We start from the raw sequence: 22,155 nt of genomic DNA, 5'->3' as shown, positions 1-22,155 counted from the left end.
TTGTTTACTAACATTCGTAAATATTTACCCGTTTAGTAGCGATAGTAAAAATTTCTTCGCCTTGGTATTTTATAAGTAGAATAATACGCGTATAGAAAACAATTGCCGTGCAATGTTTTACAACAGTAACCGACGATACTATCGTAGTATCAGTATTGGTATTTCGGTAACAGAAGAAAACGGGAAAAGTTAAATAATTTTATTGCGCCGATACTGTTTGCAACGAGCAAACGGAAATTCCGATGTTTCCTCTGAAGAAAGTTGTTGCAGGTTTCTTCTCGTTTCCTCGCGCTTGCCTATCTCCCGCGTACAGACACGCCAGTGATTTCTTAGCCTTGTTTCTTTACCTTTTTCCTCTTTTCATTCGCGAGTCCGTTAAACATCGCTCCTTTCGATAGCTCGCAGACTTCGTGTACTCGATAACATTCACCAAGGATATAATATTTTTGAATAGGAAAGCTGTTAATTAATTCACGACTCTAACCATGTCCGTAAGCAGAATGCCTATTCGCGATATTCAGTCTGCGAATTCACAGTATCTTTCAACGTCGTACGAAGATAGCAAAGTTACACAAAGTTTTCACCAAGAAGCATCACGGCTTCTTGCATATTCATTACCAGTGTCTTTGCTAATTGATTTTTAGCTAACCACATTGGCTGGCAACGGTTACAAAAAATTCCATTTTCGCTCGAATCTTTCAAAAGCAACGCGACCAGAGCCTTGCCATTAGTTAGAGCATTTAATGCTGCAAAGACACGCTAGAACATCTCGACGAATTAATCTTTTACAAATTTAAACAACGTCCGCGAGAACTTCCATTTTTATTTCCTGTCTTCCGGAAGCTGAAAGGACGAACCATCAAATTGAAATTTTCAGTGAATTCATTCGCAGAAAATTTATTAATGGGTAATCGCTAAATTTCGTTAAGGTACAAATGTCTACAACTTTCAGATTTCATGGCCTCGTTGCAAGGTTAAAGTGGGCCACTCGAATAAAGATTAACTCTATCGATTATATTGCAGATAAAATTCCAAAAATATACATCATCGTTGTATATCATTTTGAACGCTTACATGATTATGCGGAAACCAGTGTCATGACACGATGATTTTCACGATCGAAGAAACAATTATTCGAAAGAGTTCTTCGGTTATTATGCTATGTAGATCGCGGATTCATCATCGCCGGCGTTATCATACGATCATCGGTAGACGGCCGATTCCGAGGAATCGCTGTATATTGTAATCGTGAAATTTCAATTACGATAGCGCGCGTGTAGCGTCCAATTGGAACAAGTGGACGAAAATAAAATGATGAGGTAGCAACCGTGTCAATGCTCCTTTCGTAGTTCACCAAGGTATAATTTCTCTTGGACTTTTTTTTAATTTGCATAGCTCGTTATTATTGGGAATTAAAACGTTACCAGCTAAAAGTGTAATTTATACAATTTATCAACTATATACCTACTATCCGTGAACAAAATAGTTAACTTCATTGTACTCGCAAATCTACAGATTACGTCGAAAATCGATATTTTATTAACTTGTTCGTGTTAAACGGCTTAATTTAGAAAGTTCGCGGTGATAAATTCTATGATAAACGGAGGAATGATAACGTGTTTCTCTGGTAGTATCATCGAAGTGATACCTAAAATCGTGTCATTGTCAGTCGTAATCTGTCACAATCTAAGATTGCCAAATCATGAAACGAATTAGATAAGCAATTCGTGTAACTGTGCATAAATTCTTCCATAACTATAACTCAATTTCTTTTATAATAGAGTAAAAAGAAAATAATTGATCATATCTTAATACGATAATTCTTTATCATTAATCCTTAAATCTAACGATTAATAACAACCCTCGATTAGTAATAAATAAATCAACGTTGTACATTATACATATACGTAAAACCAACATTAGACAAATTAAATCTAATAAAGTAAATTATTTACAAAATTATGAATTATTCGATCACCCTGCTAAACATAAAATTATCAAAATAAATGTATTTGCAAAAGGGAGTTGATAAGATGATGTCAAATTGTAAAATTATAGAGAAGAAATCTATGAAATCTGCGACTTGTCGCTTGACAATAGTCGTTAATGTTATTAGTTACAACAAATTATTTTCGTGCACGTATAAAGGACAACTGAGTGACAGAAATTAAACCCTACGCCTCTACGCCATATTTTATCCAAATCCGAGCTGCCGTCTATTACTCTTCGATTCTATGGAATCGTTTCATCGCAGCCCCGCTTCACAAGCTTTATTCCATCAACGAGAAAGAAAAAACGAGGCCGTGGAGTTTTCCGCGATATAAGAGCATTAACAAATTCGCCCGATAATATTTGACTTTCATCCAGGAAGCACGTTCGCGTTCATTGACTCTTTGCCCCCCTCCCTCCTTTTTTTTTTTATTTCATCTCGCCTTTTATTTCCGGTTCCGCTACTCTCTCCTCGAATCTCCTAATCTGTGTATGCAATCGATACGCGCTCATTAATTACGGATTCGACGGGCGACTCCGGCGAGAACGGCCGTAAAAATTCGGCCGATTGTATTATCGACAGGCTTCCGCCAGACAATGTTGCCTCGATACGGATCTCGTGATGCAATCGATCCTCATCGACACGGTAACGGGGGATTATAACGCGGTCGATCGCAGCTACGTGCCGATCATCGAAATCATCCGGTAACTGAATCGCTGTACGTCGAACCTTCGAGCGCCAGAAGAAACCTATCAACTTGGCAACAAAATGATTTTGTTAGATTTTAGAGGGACAGCGAAATAAGTCCGAATGGAGGGTAGTTTTTTTTTCTTTTTTGAATAAGTTTAAATTTGAGAAAACGGAACTGATTACATGGTTTTATAAAAGTTGTTGGTATCGAGTAACGTGTGTTTTTTATCTGTTTCTTTTGCTATTCAAAGTCACGTTAATTGCCACGATTGCTGGCGGCGTGTCCTTTCGATCGAATTACGTGGAATTTTCTTGTGAGATATTTCAGGAAAAATTGCTTAATTAATTATAAATTGGATTAGATATTGGTACACGGTAGGCTTTCAGTCGTTTGCGATTTAATCGAGCAACATTTTTTTGAACGACGTTATGGAGAATACAAAAGTATGCTGGGTCTTGAACATTGTATTAGGTCGTCCGAAAAGTTTCCTTCGTTTTGTAAGGAAATAATAGACGCTATGTTTTTTGTTTTATATTAGTTTGTTGAATTATGCACGAACATAATAATAGAAATAGAACGAAATGGATCATGCCTGATTCGATAAAATAATATAAAACAGAAATTCTTGTTCGTCTATTATCACCTTATGGAACGAAAGAAACTTTTCGGACAACCTAACACGAGGAACGTTCGTGCGATAGGATGATTTACTGTGATTTCTTTCTTTTCTTTCCGACGTGTTCTATGGAGGTTTCCGGGATGAAAGGATCGACAAGACCGGATAACTCGGTCGAAAGAGTTCCCTGACATATTGATTTTCCTTTAGCAGATACCGTTGGCCGAATTTACTGCCGTGGTGTTTTTATTATCTTATCTGCCCCTTTTACGTCAAGCATTAAAAGTTCCTATTACACCTATCTCGCCTTTATTGCTCTTAAATTGACCCCTAAATTGAACGTCACCTTGATGACCACGTGTTTTAATATGGCGAAAAGAAAATCGATCAAGAAACCATCCATAATGAATTGGAAAAATTAATTTTCAAATTATCATATATCTCTGTGTATTGCACTAGCATATTATTCTGTACAGGATATATTACTATTTTTCATTTCTCTATTACTCTACCTATGTACTAGCGCACGCGTTATCATGTGCACTAACATTATCTCGTATCGTCTCATTTCTCACTTTGTTTCTATCCGTGCATTCTCTGTAACTTCAATATCCCTTTCGAACATCGTATTGTCCATTTCATATTACAATTGTACCGTGAAAGCAAAATGAAAATATAGCCTCGTTCTACGATTAGTATTAATTACCACTGTTATCTCTAACCAAAACCAAGTGTCCACGATTGTAAATAATTCATTATTGCTGATACCACATAGTACAAATAGCAATTTACAACGTGGAGCGACTATGAAATCCGAGAACAGCGTTACATTATCTCATCCGCGTGTTCTCAAACACGTTACAATAGAATTGCCCGACTGTTCCGCTTGTAATACAAATACAATAATACGCTATAGACGTAGCTAATCATACGGTAAACAGGTTGCAGGTACCAAAAACAGTGGAATTTAACACGTGCATTTTCTCCAACGTTTTCTAACAGCCAAGTCTCGTAAAACATGGTCGGACACGTTAACGACTATCGAACGATCAACAACAACTATAACGGTAGAAAGACGAGAGAATGGACGCGGAGCCGGGCGTCGCGAGTCCGGGTAAGCGTAACGAGTCTTAGTTAACGGGTGGACAATCGAGGTGCAATCTCCCGCGGATTATTCAGCATGATACACAGGCAGATATACATTGAGAGGTACTACAAACCTGTGTATCTCGCCAATATTTGACTAAATCATGAACAATGTTTGATTGTACACATGCGCGCGGCCGCGCGCGCTCATACCGCGCGCACACACGCGCCGGCTCGCGCGTACCTATTCCTCGTTCGATATAGGCCCGCCGTGCCGTGAAACGAGACGCTATATATCCTTCTGTATACCTATACGTATATATACTTATACGCGAATGTATGTGTCGGAGAGCGAAAGAAAGGGGTGGGGGAGGGGACGCGACGTGCAAGCGAGCGGAAGCGAGACGAATCGGGTAGCACGCGAGTTGAAGCGAGACACGGTGAAAGTACAGCGGAGGTTGATGGGAGCGGAGCAGAAAGGGTGAATCGTGGTCGTGAGAGGGACAAAGAGGGAGAAGCAGTAAGACACGAGCGAAAAGAGGTGGAAAAATGGACACAAGAAGGCAAGGCAAAAAAGAGTCGGCGTACGGTGAAGAACGGTACAGCAGCGGGGCGAAGAGTTGCTGGAATGGAGGGGAGAGAGAGAGCGTCGAAAGACACCAACGAAGGGAGAAAGAGTCGCGCTGGAGAACGCGCTGGATGAAAGGTGGAGTAACGAAGAAGCGGAGGGGACGCGACGGAGACGCGAAAGAGTGGGGGAAAAAGCGGGGAACGCGAAAGAGGGCGAACGAACGGTTGCGCGAGAGTGGGGGAAGCTATGGTGTAGCGATGCGAAAGTGGAGAGACGAACGGGACAACGGCGCTGAAGTGGGGGAAGGTATAGCGTAGCGGCGCGGGAGTGGGAAGAGTCGCGATATCGTAGGTCGACGTGGTGGGGAGCGTGTGACGTTACAGTGGAGCAGTGGGGGTTGGAGGGCCGTCGTGTACAGCGCGAGAGGGGAGGCGACGCCGATATCGACGAGGAGAGGAAAGTCGTGTGCGTGCTACGAATTTACCCTGCTCTCTTGTAACCTCGCTTCTTCTCTCTCGCTCACCAACGTGGAAAGTCCGCGCGAGGGTTGCTGCGAAGGAGGATACGAAGGACAGAAGCCCCCTCGCATGGAATTTAACGCTTCATCGACGGGTTTTATCAGCGGCTCGCTCTCGGGACACGGCGATAAGCGGCGTCGTTAATTCGAGGGCATTAAACGGAACTCTGACGGACACGCTGTATATGGATGAGACGTGACAGGTATAGTTCGTCGATAATGTTGGTACTCTTGGGAGTGCGGCGGTGGTTACGGTTGGCTACGGTTAACGATGTTTTCTGGAGTGGTATGGTAGCATCGATAGTAGCGTAATTGTAATAGGTTGATGTTTGATGGCATACCGGATCAATCGAATACTTGATATTACAGCTAGCAAGAGGTATATTGGTATTTAATAACGCGATGGATCAATATTACGTTGTATCTAACATCGTGTCGCTTAGAAGTCATACCGGTTAATTCCATTAAATTAAAAGTGTAAATGTTATTTTTCAGATTTTACCTTGGAATTTATCATAAAACATACCTATTTATAGAGATATAAGCCATTATGTTTTTTGAGAAGTTAGACGCTAATTATGTACATGTGTAATGAAGTTGAAAGATTTACGCAAAGTTGAGTCGACCAGTTTAACTTGTGCGAAGCTCATTTATAGCTGTTCCAAGAAATCTGTCCGTATCCGGTAATATAACAGTATGATATCTCGAAACGATGAAAAATTACAATAAACCGAAGTCGCTATATTTCGATATTCGGTTACAGCGAACAAAATGAAAACAACCGACCACGTAATTGCAAATATATCGTTCAATTATACTCTATTATCTCGTAAATACTATGTATCGTGGCGATTTTGTGACCGTGAATTTACAATGGTACTACCAAATATTTTGTGATATCGTGTACCAAGTATTATATTCGCGTAACGCGAACTCGATGCGAGTATAGTTACTCGATCGTACCGATACCGATATCCCGTTTTACGTTGGTCGCGTGGTGTGCACGGCTGCATTGCATCGCCTGTATGCAGATATTTGCACGGCCGTACATATGCACGCGGTGTTAGTCAGGGTAATTTGCAGCTTCGTTAATTTATGGTTGCGCAAGCGTGAATTTCGCGTCGTTGGCAAAGGCGAGGAGTCAAGGTTCGCGGAGAATCAGTGACAAGATGTCTGACCGGAGACGCAGCGATGCACATCCACTGCTACGAGGAATATTTTCTCTGTCAACGCCGCGTCAAATATTACGTTTCGCCAGTTCATTTTTCGAAAAATTAAATTCCCTATATATCTACGGTGTTTAATCGACTATAAAATTAGTACAAATTAACGATAAATACACTACTGATCGAATAATCGAAGAAACGAAACGGAGATATCTTCGTGATTTGTATTATCTAGTATTATCTTCTAGAAAGTTCGTAGCATCGAAGCATTCGAGTATAGATAGACTGGTAACGGCGTTTTAATTCGATTTTTACGTACTATGATTTATAATTTCTAGGATCGTGCGTCATATTATCGTACTGCGTCTGATCAACAATTTACGCGATAATCACACGCAATCGCTACTTGCACAGTCACGTAATAGCAACGCGTGCAATCGTAATTCACGCGATTGAATCTAGTACGTTTGAGGCTCGCACGGTAATTTCTATGCTGTGTTTTTACAGCTCGATTCAATAATTCGTAAAATTGTTCGATTTGATATGGCCAGATGGTAAAAATCGACGATAACTTCGATTCCAACGTAGTTGGTATTAAGAAAGTGGAACTACGATCTGCAAATTTCGCCTTACGCGTCATTGTTTTTAGAAAGCTGTTCGATTATAATTTACCATAATTCATCGATATTCTTTGTTTGTTAACAAAGTGACGGAAGAGGGCCGAGGATTTAGAAAATTACAAGATAAACGGATCTTTAACTCGTACTTCTTTCGCATTTGCACGTTTCCCCTTAGAAAAACTCGAGTCCGATGGAATGTCAATATAGCTTTATCGAATTTATTGCAGTTTCTCTTTTAATTAGCGTTGTCATAATTAACCGACGACGTCGTGGACAGGGCAAATATTTGAGGCAAGGTAGTAACCTCGTATCTTGAGCTGCTATTAGAACACCTTTCCGCCACCGAATGTTCCCGTATTTGTCGTGAAATAGTTTTCCAACGACGCGTTAATAAAACGCAAACAACAGACAGAAAAGTATTAATGTTGCTCTGATTCCTTCTATCGGCGGCAAATATTTGACCAGCGATCGAACAATATTTTTATCTTCCCTTTTATTTTTTATTATTAGTCGCGTGACAGGCCCGGTCTTTGTTGTTCGTATGAAAATGCATACTCGAATTGTAGCGAAGCACGCTATCCGCGTTGCTCGAAATAATTAAAAGAATCAGCTAAACGAATGAATCAAACAGAAACGAAAATGATCGTCGCATGTCTTCTCGCGTTTGTTTAACTCGTTAAGAGGTGTTTTTAAAGTGTTGATCGCTCATTTCACTTGATAGCCAGCCAGTCGTTGGTTCCGAGTATCGTGTTTCGACTTAAAAATTCTTCTTCGCAACTTTTCTTTCGTACGCCAGGAACAAAATATTCGTGTTGACGCACTAATTTTGATAATTATTGGACAGACTGGATCTGGTTGTTTAATTTTAATTTATAATTTGTATCTTGAACGCTAGATATCATTAATAGCCAATATTATATAAAGTATAAGATAAAAAATAAAATTCTTTTGTACGCCAGGAACAAAATATTCGTGTTGACGCACTAATTTTGATAATTATTGGACAGATTGGATCTGGTTTTTTAACTTTAATTTATAATTTGTATCTTGAACCTTAGATATCATTAATAGCCATATTACGTAAAATATAAGATAAAAAATAAAATTCTTTTGTACATCAGGAACAAAATGTTCGTGTTAACGCACTAATTTTGATAATTATTGGACAGACTGGATCTGGTTGTTTAACTTTAGTTTATAGTTTCTATCTTGAACCTTAGATATCATTAATAGCCAATATTATGTAAAGTATAAGATAGAAAATAAAATTAATCGTCTGTAATGTACTTTGTATTGAATTAAAGATTCTCTGTTTCAGTGGCAAATATCGCACTTGTATCAGTGAAAACGTTTAGTTTTCAATCGAGTCTCGTTGCATTTTAAAAAATTAGCAAGAATAAATTACAAGTTTCTGACGAATCGTAGGTAGCTGTACAATGTAAAATCTTCGAGCCGAGTAATCGACGTCGGGAACGTTCGTTGACGAAAAATTGTGCATCGAATGTTTCCATCGTTCGATAAACGTGAAATTTACAAGATGTCGTGAATAGCTCGTCGCCTCGTAGATGATTGAATAATATCAGATAAGAGATATCTACTTAACTTCTTCTTCACTTCAGATTCTCGCATAAATGAAACCTGCGCAAACGTCTTTCCACGTAACTGCGTTATCGGGCGTAATTTCCCTGATGCATTTTCCACGGCGGATTCCTATCGAATCTTCGCGATCGTGATTACGCGACGGTGATAAACATTCGGGAAATTTCGTTTCTTACGACGAAGCCGATAATCTGACTGTATTTGTCAACTTTACAGATTTTCATTTGCAACGTGTTTTTAAGGCGCAGAGAACACGATGTAAAATACACCGGAGGAAAGCCAGGTCAGACACTGAAAATAATAAAAAGCTTATAGCTGCAGGGGAAATTTTTATATCACAATTTTCAAGCAAATTTTCACATCACGTTGCTTAAAAATGTAATGTGTCTATAATACGAAAGTTATACTCAACAAATACTACGAGAATAGAAATAAAAATTAAAAGAAATAAGCTCATATCGAAAATGTGTTTCATATATATATATATATATGTCTATCGCGTATGTATCTATAAAAGATTACTATACAGACTATTAAAATATTGATTTCGATTTTTATTTGCCTTCGTATTATTATGATTAACAGTTGCGTTAATGGCTATGATACATTTTGAGATATTTAATCTGCCAATAGGATTGTCGTTTAATTAAAAATCTCTACGCATCATCGCTTAATTAAAAGTTAATAAGGATACGTGAATTTCAATTTGGTCGGTTTTTGTTCTTGCAAGCGTAAATACGATACGATTTATTTTTAACAGAAATGAAATAACACGTGAAAAAGTTATATCATGGCGAAGATATATTAATAAACAAAGATATATCGTATCACATATAGATATAATATGCAAGAGATTTATAATTAGGACGACGAGTTAACTGGTAAACGTATTACTTTTCACCGCGTGTATCTACCCTATGTATTTGAAAGAAAAGCGTTTCAATTAAATTATTTCACATTTTCGTTCAGCTATATAAATTACGAAGTGATTAAACATTGGCAAGAGGAAAACAAAATTATCAGAATTATACAATTGAAACGAATTAATATTTGTCGGTTGAAATATCAGTTGCAAAATCGGTTTGTCGAATTTATTTATTTTTTCGAAGATGATCGAACGATAAAACAATAATGAAAAATCGACTTCGTCGCGTGGCCATCTGTTAAGCATAAAAAATATAATTTCAAGCCGGGTATCGGGCTACAATAAATGCGTAATAAACAAAAAGTTTACGCGTGTACACGCGATCGATTAGCGTCCAGCTGCGAATTTCATTTTAATGGAGTGTAATGGCTTTATGGAAATACGATATAATAATTCGCTGGCACGGCAAACATGATAAAAACTGCAAACAATTTTGATACATTTCACGCATCGTGTATGGCACACGCTGGCCCGTATAATTTTCGATTTAATTTTATAACTGGATCGCGAACGCGTGCGCTCTATCGTTCTCTTCCTCGTTCATCCCTCGTTGTTTCGTTCAAATTAATTAGAACGCAAAGTAGCTCTCTGTCTGTAAAAAATTAAAATTTATAATTTTATACATGACTCGATTATCGAACACGAGCAATCTCTTCCCTCTTTTATATTTTCGTTTCGATCGATAAACAATCGATAAACGTGGCAACGAGTCGAAGAGTAAGAATGAATTGTTCCTCTGTCTGCAAAAGCGACCACGAGTCGCTAGAAAAAGCCGAAAAAGAGGATGAAAAGAAGGGAAACGATTATTATGGATCGGCGAATAAGTGGAAAACAAGAGCGTAGGATTCGTCTGTTTTTCTACACGAAGATTTAAGCAAGCAAATGTTATTCCATTCTGTTTCACGCGTGACATAATACCAGCAGCTCCCCTTTTAATTAACGTTACTACAATTAACCAACACTCTCGCGGATGGGACAAATATTTGACGCGAGGTTACTTATCTCTATCTACCGGCCTCTTCACTGCAAATTTCCTCTTATTCGGTTTGAAATACGCTTTCTCTTTTTTCACTCGATTCTATTTTATCGCGTTTTCGCCTACCAGAAGGCAAACGAGGCGTTAATATAGCGAGACGAAGTTAACACACCCTCTACGATTTTTGCAACGTTAACGTTTCACGCAGCTGAGAAACGTGTAACCGTCATCGAAAGCTCGTTCATCCATTTTTTCGTTATGATTCGTAGCATATTTCCTATATTCCGTATGCATTCGAAAATTTCAGAATTCAATTTACACAGTAGACTAATTACAGAGATATAGTCGATACAATAGATTTAACGAAGCATCGTATAATTTTATATTACGTTGTCCGAAAAGTTTCTTTCCCTTTACGACGAAATGATAGACGCGCAACGGTTTTTCTTTTATATTATTTCTTTTATATTTATTTATATTTTATATTAATTCATCGAATTTCACAGACTTGCTTTCACGTTTGTACGAAGGTGCGTTGTTGTAAGAAAACACGTTTGCGAAAGAAACACACTTTTCGGACAACGTAATATTTCGTCGTTTAATCTACCTTACGCAACTGAATCGGTACTTTTCGTGAAAATGGGATACCAGTTTTGTTACATAAGCGTTACCAGCGTTGACGTTTAATATTAGAAACATAATAAAATTATATTCATATATTTTAACACTGGCATAATAAATATAATCGTAAAATTTCAACAAGAATAGATATTAGTTTCAACAGCTTAGTGTTAAATTGAACAGCGTGAGGTAGGCTAGATGATAAAAAAGTAGAGTACCTTTTTACGCTTCGCGATATTTTGTCGAGTCTGTCAACTATCACTGTACTTTAGACGGCGTAATTGTTGACTGTCGGTCATAATTGATTCAGCTGACCAAAGTGACATGGAGTGCGCGTTGAACGGCAGTTAACGTCAAGCGGACGCGCGTTGCGTCGGCCACGTCGTTTACTTGTTAGATTATTCTCGTAAGAGGGGAGTTCACCCCCTTCGGATTTCGACGTGGACGTTTAAGCACGTCGGTGTTGTCTGCCTGTACGCGTTAATGCATTTGTACGTAAAGTGGCTGACAAAGTATAATAGCAATTATGCTAGCAAGCTCAAGTCAGTCGCACAAACTAACAGAGGTGCGTCTATGACGTGTTTCTCGTAGCAATTTATGAGCCGCAAAATTATTTCACACGACCGGCAACTCGAAATTGATTCTTTTTAATATCCAATCTATAATATTATTTTCATCCGTAGCAGGAAATGAACATTTCATCGTGAGAAGTCGATATTTCATTTAACCTTATTTTAATTTCCCTAAAATTTTATTGTAATACTTGCCTTTCGGCTTAGGATGGCTTCCGGCTTACGTCGTATTTACTTATCACTACCTTATATCATATTCTTTATCATACCTATATCATTCTAATCTATACACAAACAAAGAACGTTATGATACACATCGTTTATCGCTTTATTAGGAAAATTTCAATCGGAATAAAAATCACGTAATAAACATAACATTGTCTCTCCTCGCGTTTGTTCTATTTCCAGAGATACTAAGCGTAAAAATCGCCATAGAAATCTAAACGTCGGATCCGATTTTATAATAAACCTCGGTTTCCCCGTTTCAAATCCTCCACCGCTCGGCCGAAGAGATCAACCCTCGAACACATCGAGAAAATTCGAAGAAACATCGTCGCGATCGCAAACCTTTCTACCTTCCGGTTTCTCGTGTTCGTAATTTCTTGATCGCGGAAAGGATTACCGCTCCAGGGATTTCTGTATATACTCACGATGCCGAGACGAAAGGCAAAGTCTGTGGAGGGTTAGCGCATTTGCGCGCGCGCGCACACCAGCGTGTGTGTCCGAAGGTAGAACGCGGTTTACTTAGGTGCGGCCGAGAAATTGAAATTTTCGTAAACGGATTAGGGGGCCCCGGCCGCACGACAAACTCCTTGTTAATTAGAATGTAATCCGCCGCTTAATGGGACGTCCGCTAATAAAATCAGCCGGCACATGTCGGTCGCGATCTGAGACACCCGTTGGCCAATTTCGCGCGGAGGATCGGCCAGGAAATTGAAAGCACCCGCGTCTGGAGAACACCGACACCCCCGTCCGCTGATTGCATCGCGGCACGAGTTTAAGGATCGTGCTCGAGAAAGATACACAGCCCACGGATCGTTTTAATCCTCGTTCGTGTGAATGGCGAAATGTGGCGGAGATTTCGTCTTCCGCCTTCCTTTCGTCAAGCGCCGTGTTACTATGTATATAAGCTCGCAGTCGTCGTTCTCTACAATTTTTTTGGGGAAAAAAATAATAATTCTTCGAGCGAAACGTACTCTGTGTAAATTGTGTTCGTACGTTGGGCGGATGGGGGCGGAGGGGCGAGGGGGTTAAAATCGTTGCAATTAAATCGAACGTTACCGTGTCAATGCGAAGATGCGTGTTACAAGCGTTGCGTTCCGTGGAGGATATTTTTTTGGACGAACAGGGTGAGCGAGATAGGATGTACAGGGATGGAAATTGATAATTCGACTTTGCAAGAACTATTGGAGTTGTGAGAAAATTGTTAGATAAATAAATATTTTTCTAACGATAGGTTAAAAGTGATGTGCCTTTATGGTCTTTTTTCGTGCGATAGGAATTCTAGAATGTTTCATCGGAACGTTGAATATTTCGTATTTTTAGTTTCATGAAATCTTCGAAATCCATCGTAATTTATACGATTGGTCTTGAATTTAATGATTAAAGGCCGATTGTAAGTTTAAACGGAGTCTATCGTTCGATCATTGATTTTATTTTACTGAAAAACTATTCGTTGAATTCTATTTAGTGAATTCTTGTACGTATTTCGATATTACGTACGACGTGCTCTTGTTCCCCAATATGAATTTAAATAATGTTTCTGCGATTAAGTTTACAGAAAGCGCAAGAGCTAATGTAACTGGTAAATTTCCAGACGTCCAGACGTATATTCAGTAAAATGTTTACACTTTGTAGGAGAAAAAATTACGTAACGCGGTTGAAAAGTATCAGAGAACATTTTTCTTCGATAAAAGCGTATTTTCCTTGGAACGAGACCGGCACTTTCCTTTCCCGAGAAGAGCACAAGCGTGGGAAAGGAATCGATTCCGTTCTCTATTTGGTTATCGTTACGTAACGCTTGTAATCTCGCGTTGTAAATCCTCCCGTAATTTCCCCATACGCCGCCATGACGTAGCCGTGTCAGTGTAAAAGTCTCTCGGGTCTCGAAATAACGCGTTTCACATTCCTGGAAAATGTCCAACCAAGTAAGACCAAAGTAAATTGGCAAAAATATACGTCAGTATACGTACAAAACGGTTGTATCGAGGAACAAAAGTATAAAGTTCCAAGAAAATTCGCATCAAAATCGCGAACAATCTCGTAAAATTCCCATCAAAGCGTAAACAGAGAGCTACGATCCAGCTCGTCCCCGGCACAGAGTTCCCGCAAACGGAACACCGAGAACCATTTTAAACGTCGCGATAAAACTACCCCTCTCTAGGGAAACTATATAGAAAAGAAAGCTATATGGGAGAGAACCGAAAGACTATCTTAAAACCAAAAATCCAAAGAAGACTTCTGCTGAGAAACAAGACGAAATAAAAGGAAGAGGGAGAAAATCGAGGCGGAGCAGGGTGAATCGAGCGGAGCTGGGAAAAGAGACTCGCAGAATCTCAAGCTACTACAAAAAAGCTTGGAGTGCAAGGAGCCAGCAGGAGGAAGGAAGAACGCGGCGAGTGAGAGGAACGAGGCGAAGAGGAGGGAAAGACGCGACTGCTGACGCGTGTGGGAGCGGCTATCAGCGAATATGAGCACGTTTATCAGCGTGGGGGGTTACCCGAAGCGTCGGCCATGTTGAACGAGCCTGCGTTCTGGCTCGTTCCTGCTCCCTACTGTGCTCTCTCCCACTCTGCCGTTTCCTCTCCTCTTCATCCGTCCCTCTTTATCCTACGTTTTCACCCTTTCACTTTGTCACTTTCCTCTTTCCTCTCCGTTCATCCTCTTCTTCTTCGCCATTTCCACCTATACGTTCGTCTTCGTCCGAACCATCGGTACCCAAAGTTTCCTCTTTCCTTCTCACCTATCCTTTCCTCTTCCACGATTTCCATCCATAAGCCTGTCCTTGTTCAAGCTGTCGCTGCCTGGTTCTCTCGCTCTCGTTCCCCTTGCTCCGTCCTCTCTGTTCGTTTTACGGCCACTGCATATACGGTTTGTTCACTCTTCGTCTGGCTCTGGTTCACTCTCCGCTGATCTCTCCCTCTGCCAGCACCCTGTGTTCGTCCCTCTCAGTCGGACACGAAGGCGCGTCAATACCTCGGCCAAGCGTGCTTTGCACCCTGCGAAGTCTCATGGGCCGCGTTCGCTCGGGCCAACCAGAAGGCAAGCTGATACCCAGGCGTAGCGATGGCAACGCTTTCCTCGCTCGACCGCCGCCGCCACCGCCGCCGCCACCGCCGCCGCCGCCGGGCAGCCGGCTCTCTCCACTCTCTCCGCGCCGCTCCTCTCGTCCACAACCTCCGCCTAGCCCCGTTGTCACGCTTCGAATCTCACTCTCTTTTCTCTCTTCCTTCCTCCCCGTCGATCTCGCGGAAAATCACGGGCAAAACCAAGGAGAACGTCGAGAGATTTGCCGGCTATCCCTAGAGGATAGATAGTAGCAGATTCACGGCAGGTTCACTGGGCTACCAGGCTCACGGCGATCGAAATTTTCGCCCGCTCAACGGATGCAGCGGAGAATCGTCCGACTCGGCAGCCTGCGTTCTTGAGAATCGCATTTTTTGACGATTTGCAGGGAGCAGGTTGATTTCGTGGCGGAGATCGCAATGGAGGTCGAGCGAACATGGTTCGTCAGATCGATCGGGTCGACGATCGCACCAAGTAGATGTGATTCTACGTTTCGATTATTTCTCCGTGTTTCTCTATTTACGATCTCGTTATTTGAGAATGAAAGGAATTTGGGAGCGTGGATTTTTGAGAACGATGTTCTACAAGTTTCGTGAGACGGAAGTTGGTTTGAGAAGATCGAGTTGGAAGTCGCGCGAACTAAGTTGTAGGATTGTTTCACTCGCCACCAGATCCATTGGTTCGAAGATTGTTTATGTGAGAATTTGGTGCGAGACAGCGATGGTAAGCAAGTGTTTGATACTTCTGCAGTTGCGCGTTCGTTAGTTTGTTAAATGGAAACGGATACTCGTAGTCAGTCGCTGTAACGTTATAGTAGTTTCATCTGAGACTCGGTACTTTTGGACTCGGGAAAGCTGGCACTTTTCAGAACGAGATGATTTAAACGTGAAATGTACGACGGCGCGTCATACAGTTTGATAAGTAGAAACGGATGATCATAGTCAGTCAGGGAGTATAATAGTTTTACGTCAGCCTTGAAACTCGGATTCCATAGAGAGCTGTAAGGTTTGTTACAGATTTCCTTGTACCATTTTTCTCTCTTCTTCGTATATCCTTTTCCCATCTTGTACGTATGTAACTGCCTTGTACCTGTTTTCTTGTATTTTTATACTTTCCATTCTCCTCTCTCAATTTACTTTTTCCAACTCAGCGGATGTTTTCTATTCTTTCAAATTTTTTATTAAAGCTTTCTCTTTCGATCTTCTCTTTCTCACGCTATCCTTTAATTCCCTTTAAAGAGCAGATACACTTTAATTCAGACTTTTCCTATTTAGTTCCATTTATTCGGTTGAATTTTGCTAAAGAGAGAATTATATGGCTTTGTTACTTCTGACAAACTCGTAGACCTTCCGCAACTTGTAGCTCCTTCTTCCATAATTGCTATTTATGTTTCCTTTGTTTCTTTTCATTTAAAGCGAGAAACGATTGTCAGAAAATGATATTGGCCAATTTGCTTTCCCAACTGCTTATATCTCTATCTTTTATCGTTTATTTTTACTACTTTTGCATTTCCATTCATCACCGTCTCTTCCATCTTGCCGAACCATCTTCAAGCTTCAAACTCTTTCGCCTATTCTCTCCAAGTCTTTCAATTTCTCCGTTTCCCTGTGTTTCCTACGATATCGATGAATTCACAGAAAAATGAAAACTGCACGAATCCCAATCCTACCCACTCTCGACTCCAATTCTCGTACATTTTCGCGATCTGGGTTACGTCACGATGTATTCGGGACTTTCTGCCGATCCCGCTGCTAATTGAAATGCACGAGTTAATGTCCCGAGGATAGCGGCCGGTTGAGATATTCCACGACGCCGCGTATTCACGCGCGGAGGTCGGAATTCGCGAAGACGTCGTTTCGCCGGAACGACGAGAGGTAGCGGCCTATGAAATATTAAAACACCCGGTGAGACAGGGGTTACGCGTTCCCCGAGTCTCTCGTCGAAATGAATTCCAGCCGGAAGCCCGTGAACCGGCTCCTCGCTTCCAGAGAGGACTGTACTCGATAATTCCGGGCCACCGGCAAGAAATCAACTCCAGACCATCGTTCTCTCGCCCCGTTCTCGTGTTTGCGCGTTCATTAAACGCGTCCAAGTTGTTGCTCGGTTTTACGGCGCGCGATAAATATTCAAATATTTCGAAGATATTTTTTCTTCGTGTCCGAGTAAGTTTTATCTTTTGAGCGAGCGTTTAACTTATTAACCCTTAGAGTGCTGAATACTCGGAGCCTATGCCATGCCTACGGACGGCACGCTGCCAGCGCTGACGATCGCTGTGCACTGAATACTTTTTCGCTATACTGAACTCTGTTGATTGACTATTCGAAGCGCAAATCGTAATAAGTTATAGTAATTCTTTTGCACGAGATTAAATGATCCAAGAGCGTTATTTTTTAGTATTAATTATTTATTATAAACATTGAAATTTACAATAAACTAGAATTTGGGTAGTAAACTAGAAAACAATAAACTAGAAAACTAAATTTAGTAAATATAACGCAAGTTAATAATTCAGTTGTGCATGAAAAATTTCAAAACAATCATCGATACATAATCCGACATCGCATTTTCTGTCGTTCCTTCTCTTATTTTTCACACAAACGACACATTTTCTTCTTGACAATTGTGTTGTGCCGGCACGATTATTCTACCAAATGTCCAAATTGGACAAATTGCGAATGCAAAGTATTAAATAAAAAAAAAAAAAAAAGAAAAGACAGTTTCTTCGAACGCGGCATTAACATTGAAATGCATTTATATTTATCTCACACAAACCTAATAGTATTACTTCTGCGTAGGTGTTCGGAAAAATTGACAAACGCATATATACGTCCTTAGTCCACACCGATGACTTTCGCCAGACGCATATATGCATCCATAGCACTCTAAGGGTTAATCTTAACTGTATTACATTTCGTTTTAACCTCGGTTGTCTATACTTTAAATCGCTTTCTCGCTCGTTTTTTATTCTTCTTTTTAATTTCTTATATCACAGATATATGTTACGCGATATTCACGAGATATTCTTTCTCAAAGACGTGGATTTAACAGAGGTGTCCTTGTTTGTGTTTCAACAAACTATTCGTTATTTCGTAAGCAAAACGTCTAGAATATATTGTTGAAACGTGTAGAAGATATTAGTAAACAGTATTATGATTATTTTTATGATTTCGACGAAACATTCGTCTGAAATGGTCCGGAAAAAAATGATGTTTGTGATAAAGCAACGGTAGTGGTAGATTACAAGAGAGAAAAATGTGCTGTAGATTTATCAGATCAAACGATAGCATATTCTACAGCACATAGAAGAACCCTCAAGTGGTATATAAAATTAGCTTTGGAGTTATTGTCAGATACATCAGTTTCCTACCCGATGATATTCTACAAACAAGCAACAAAAAGAAAAATCAACGTATCAGATTTTAGAACGGCACTCGCAATGCGCTTTACACGGTGCCATTCACCAGAGCAGTCAAAGATTGCCACACGAAATGCAGAAGAAAGAGGGGCAAGCGTATCTGACACGAAAATATTGCAGAGTATGCTATAAAAAGAATGTTAAACAGTTAGGGTAAAAAATTGCTAAGAATCGGACCAAAAAGGTGACCACCTATCGTCCAGATTGTATCGACGAGCCACATTTATGTTTAAAGTGTTTAAACACAGTGCACCGCTAGATGCAAAATTTATTCTCAATATTTTTTTATCGATGTTCTAATAAAAATGTCTAATCGTTCAATGGGGCACTTTTTATTTCAAAGTATCTTCTATTTATCGGTTATATTCAAAATGCCCTGACTGTCAATCTTCATTCAATTTTTACAATTGTAAGAAGTCCAGCCAGCAATGACCACCGTGGCGTCACAGGAGAAACTGACCAACGTGGCAGTCGAAGCGTCAACTGGATGATCCTAGGATCGCGCTAGAAGAATTCACGAAGAATTAGAAGCTGATGGATGATCAATGTCGGTTGGATCTGTTTTAATTCTTGCGTACTAGCGGCGAAAAATTTGCGATCGTTGTACCCAGTTGTATAATGTCCTTGACGATACCAGGAGGCGACCAAGCCAGCAGAAGACGAAGCCTTTCGAGGGAAAACTGATAACTCTACGAGATACCTATACCCTAAGCTGAAACTAGCGCGACACTGTTCGATCTGTATGGATTGTGCAAGCCATTCGAAAGAATTCTATAACTTTTATTGCGCTATCTCCGATCATGCGAATAATCTTAGCTTTATAAATACACAGAAGCCCTTTTCGATGAGCGCTATGGCGCCACGATCGATGCTTAATGCCGTTTTAATGGCGCTGCGTTTCCAATTTCGCACTTCACTGTCTATCCCCTGCCTCTACCCTCGTGTCCCTCTAAATCGATTCAGCATCGCCTCTAAAAATTCCTTCTCGTTGGACACCTGGAAATCGAGCGAGCAAGCGAATTTAAAACCGTTGGACGTCGAACGCTTTTTCTCTAATTGTACGAGAAACAAAATTTGACATCGAATCGAGGGTTTACTCTCCGCGAAACTCGTTCCAACTCTCTCGTCGTCTCTTGGTGCTCCGCCTATTCTTTTTTTCCCCCTCGTCTTTCTATTTTCACGCTCGTGACGCTCAGGTGTTTGTTCTCGAGATTCGAGAGCCTCGGTACGATAGAAAATTCGAAGAATAGTTTTGCCATCGGATTAGCCGACCATTGGAAGGTACAATTTCTCGTTGTTGAGGTTATCAGACGTATGAACAGAGGAACGCGTGGACAGATTGTAAAGTAGAAAATATATTTTAATACAGAAGTGTAAGTACAACTAGGAATATAATTTGAGCTGGTGCAGATCCGCACGCTGGTGTCGCACGTTCAAGAGGGCCACGCGCTCAGAAATAGTAATCAAGTAGACGAAACATGCTGCATGCCACAGCTAGCGAGATAATAACAAAAGAGTAGTCGAATAGCCGCCTCTGATACACATCCGACGATGAACCCCTCCAAAGGGACTGAAAGCTCGCTTTAAAAAGCCTCCTAAATTAGCGCTCGAGACCTTATTCCTTATTATTGTAACGCTTTGAACCGTCACTCTGTTGGATTTATATGATAAAATTTCCATCGTCTTATACGAAGTTCAATTTCTTCACCTTATTCGTGAAACGTTCGAACTGCGACGCGAGGAGATCACCGGCGATCTATCGGTTTAGTGATTTCTTGTGTTTCCGACGTGACACTAACAGTGTTACCCTATAACTGAAAACCCCGAAGCCGTCGTCGCCTGTCTATGGTTTGCCTTCGTCCCGGTCCATTGTCTATACGCTGTCGATGGCTTCGATGCTTGAGAAAACTAAAAAGACCCGATGTAGAGTTTTCTTAGAACTGGTGACCGCTTCAACAGTCGTATTTCGCCTTTTAATTAACAATTCGCAAGAGACGATTTTTCTCGTACGTAGGCAAAACACGTATCTACGTGTTAGAGGATATTGCAGCCGACAGGGTTGACCGTGTTAATTTGTTAATTTAATCGATATTTCATCGACGCCGGAACACGATGACGATTTATGCTTGCGTGAATAACGCGACTAATATTACACGGTGTGCAGGGGGTGTAAAAAGGGTAAAAGAGCGAGAGAGAGGGGTAAAATGGTGACGAGCTGGTTGGATGTATTGACAGTGAATTGGCTCGATATATTCACGCTAATTATTCCTAGGCTATAGTGCTTCACGTTTAGCTCTATTCGCCTATAATGAAGTGCAAAGGGTAAGCTTGATAATAACTGTATCGTAGGGGCGTGACTGTAGGGTGGTTCGGGGTTGCCAGCTTATGGGGGTTCACGCGTATTAGACTTTCATTCAGATCATCTAATATTTAGTAAATCTCGTTACGTCGTGAAAGTAACGAGTTACGTGTGTGTTTTTTTTGTTTTCCTTTTTTTAATTTCACGATCGATGGAAGATCGAGAGACTTTCGTAACTGCACATCCGATTTTCTTCAAATTTTAAAAAATTAACGCACGTAAGATTTCTTGGATATTTTAATTCTTCGATATTTTTTACGAACGTTTAAAGTCGATGTCTGTCCGGTAAACAATTTCCTTCTTTTCCTCAAATTAGCATTTTTTTCGAGAAATCTTACGCTACATTCTCCATGCAATAGATTTTAATTTATGAATATCTCCTTTTGAAAATTTCAGTTCACGTAAAACACGGAGGCCAACTACCGGCGTTACAGAGACAGAAGTTACAGACATAGCAAGTAGTTTAGCTATTTTTTACTATTTTCATCTAAAAGAAATTGGACAATAACGCTGTGAGCTACGGGTCTCTTGCAATATACGAAAAACCAGACAAGATGTAAAATATTGTACGGAAATGCATGCAAAGAAATAAAAATTCTCAAATTCTACCTATTTTTAAACGCCTCGGGGTATCATTGGACAATAACGCTGTGAGCTACGGGTCTCTTGCAATATACGAAAAACTAGACAAGATGTAAAATATTGTACGGAAATGCATGCAAAGAAATAAAAATTCTCAAATTCTACCTATTTTTAAACGCCTATCCTATCTTGTTCCAATAGAACAAAAAAAGAAAAAAAGAGAGCAGCGAGGAAAAAAAGAAAAAGGGAAAAGATCCGTGGAAATTTGCCGTTTCGACGCAATATTTGCGAAGAATCGTTACGAGCGTTCGAATTCGGTTCGGCCGATTTGCAGAAGCGGCCGCAGCGGACCCGCTGATCAGCGTTTCGAAATCGGCCGGCTATCGACGAGCCTGGCAAAGGACGAGCGTTCGGAACGATGATCGCGACGCTTGTTTGGATTTACCAATAACAAACAGCCAGAATCGCGGAACAAAGTCGGCCCCGATTACAACGCGCACTATACACCTTCGACAAACACGTCTATACGTCCGGGCCTGATCATCGGCCCTTTGATCGTCATCG

The 22,155-nt window shown here is 40.4% G+C and overlaps 2 protein-coding genes and 1 long non-coding RNA gene across 3 annotated transcripts in view; 2 read left to right on the top strand and 1 right to left on the bottom strand.

Moving 5' to 3' along the window:
* The window catches only part of LOC122570807 (silk gland factor 1), a 32,667-nt gene extending 11,050 nt beyond the window's left edge, over positions 1-21,617 (top strand). Inside the window, exon 2 of the mRNA XM_043733660.1 lies at positions 21,406-21,617. The gene's annotated coding sequence lies outside the window, so the exon portion shown is untranslated. The remainder of the gene's footprint in view (positions 1-21,405) is intronic.
* LOC122570817 overlaps positions 1-22,155 on the bottom strand; it is a 188,620-nt gene that overhangs the window by 37,038 nt on the left and 129,427 nt on the right. The window lies entirely within an intron of this gene.
* Positions 1-22,155, top strand: part of LOC122570806 — an 82,805-nt gene that overhangs the window by 49,773 nt on the left and 10,877 nt on the right. The gene's annotated exons all lie outside the window — the stretch shown is intronic.

This window comes from Bombus pyrosoma, linkage group LG9 (genome assembly GCF_014825855.1).
Source record: "Bombus pyrosoma isolate SC7728 linkage group LG9, ASM1482585v1, whole genome shotgun sequence".
In the NCBI taxonomy this organism is placed as follows: Eukaryota; Metazoa; Arthropoda; class Insecta; order Hymenoptera; family Apidae; genus Bombus; species Bombus pyrosoma.
This window is presented reverse-complemented; position numbering and strand designations above follow the sequence as displayed.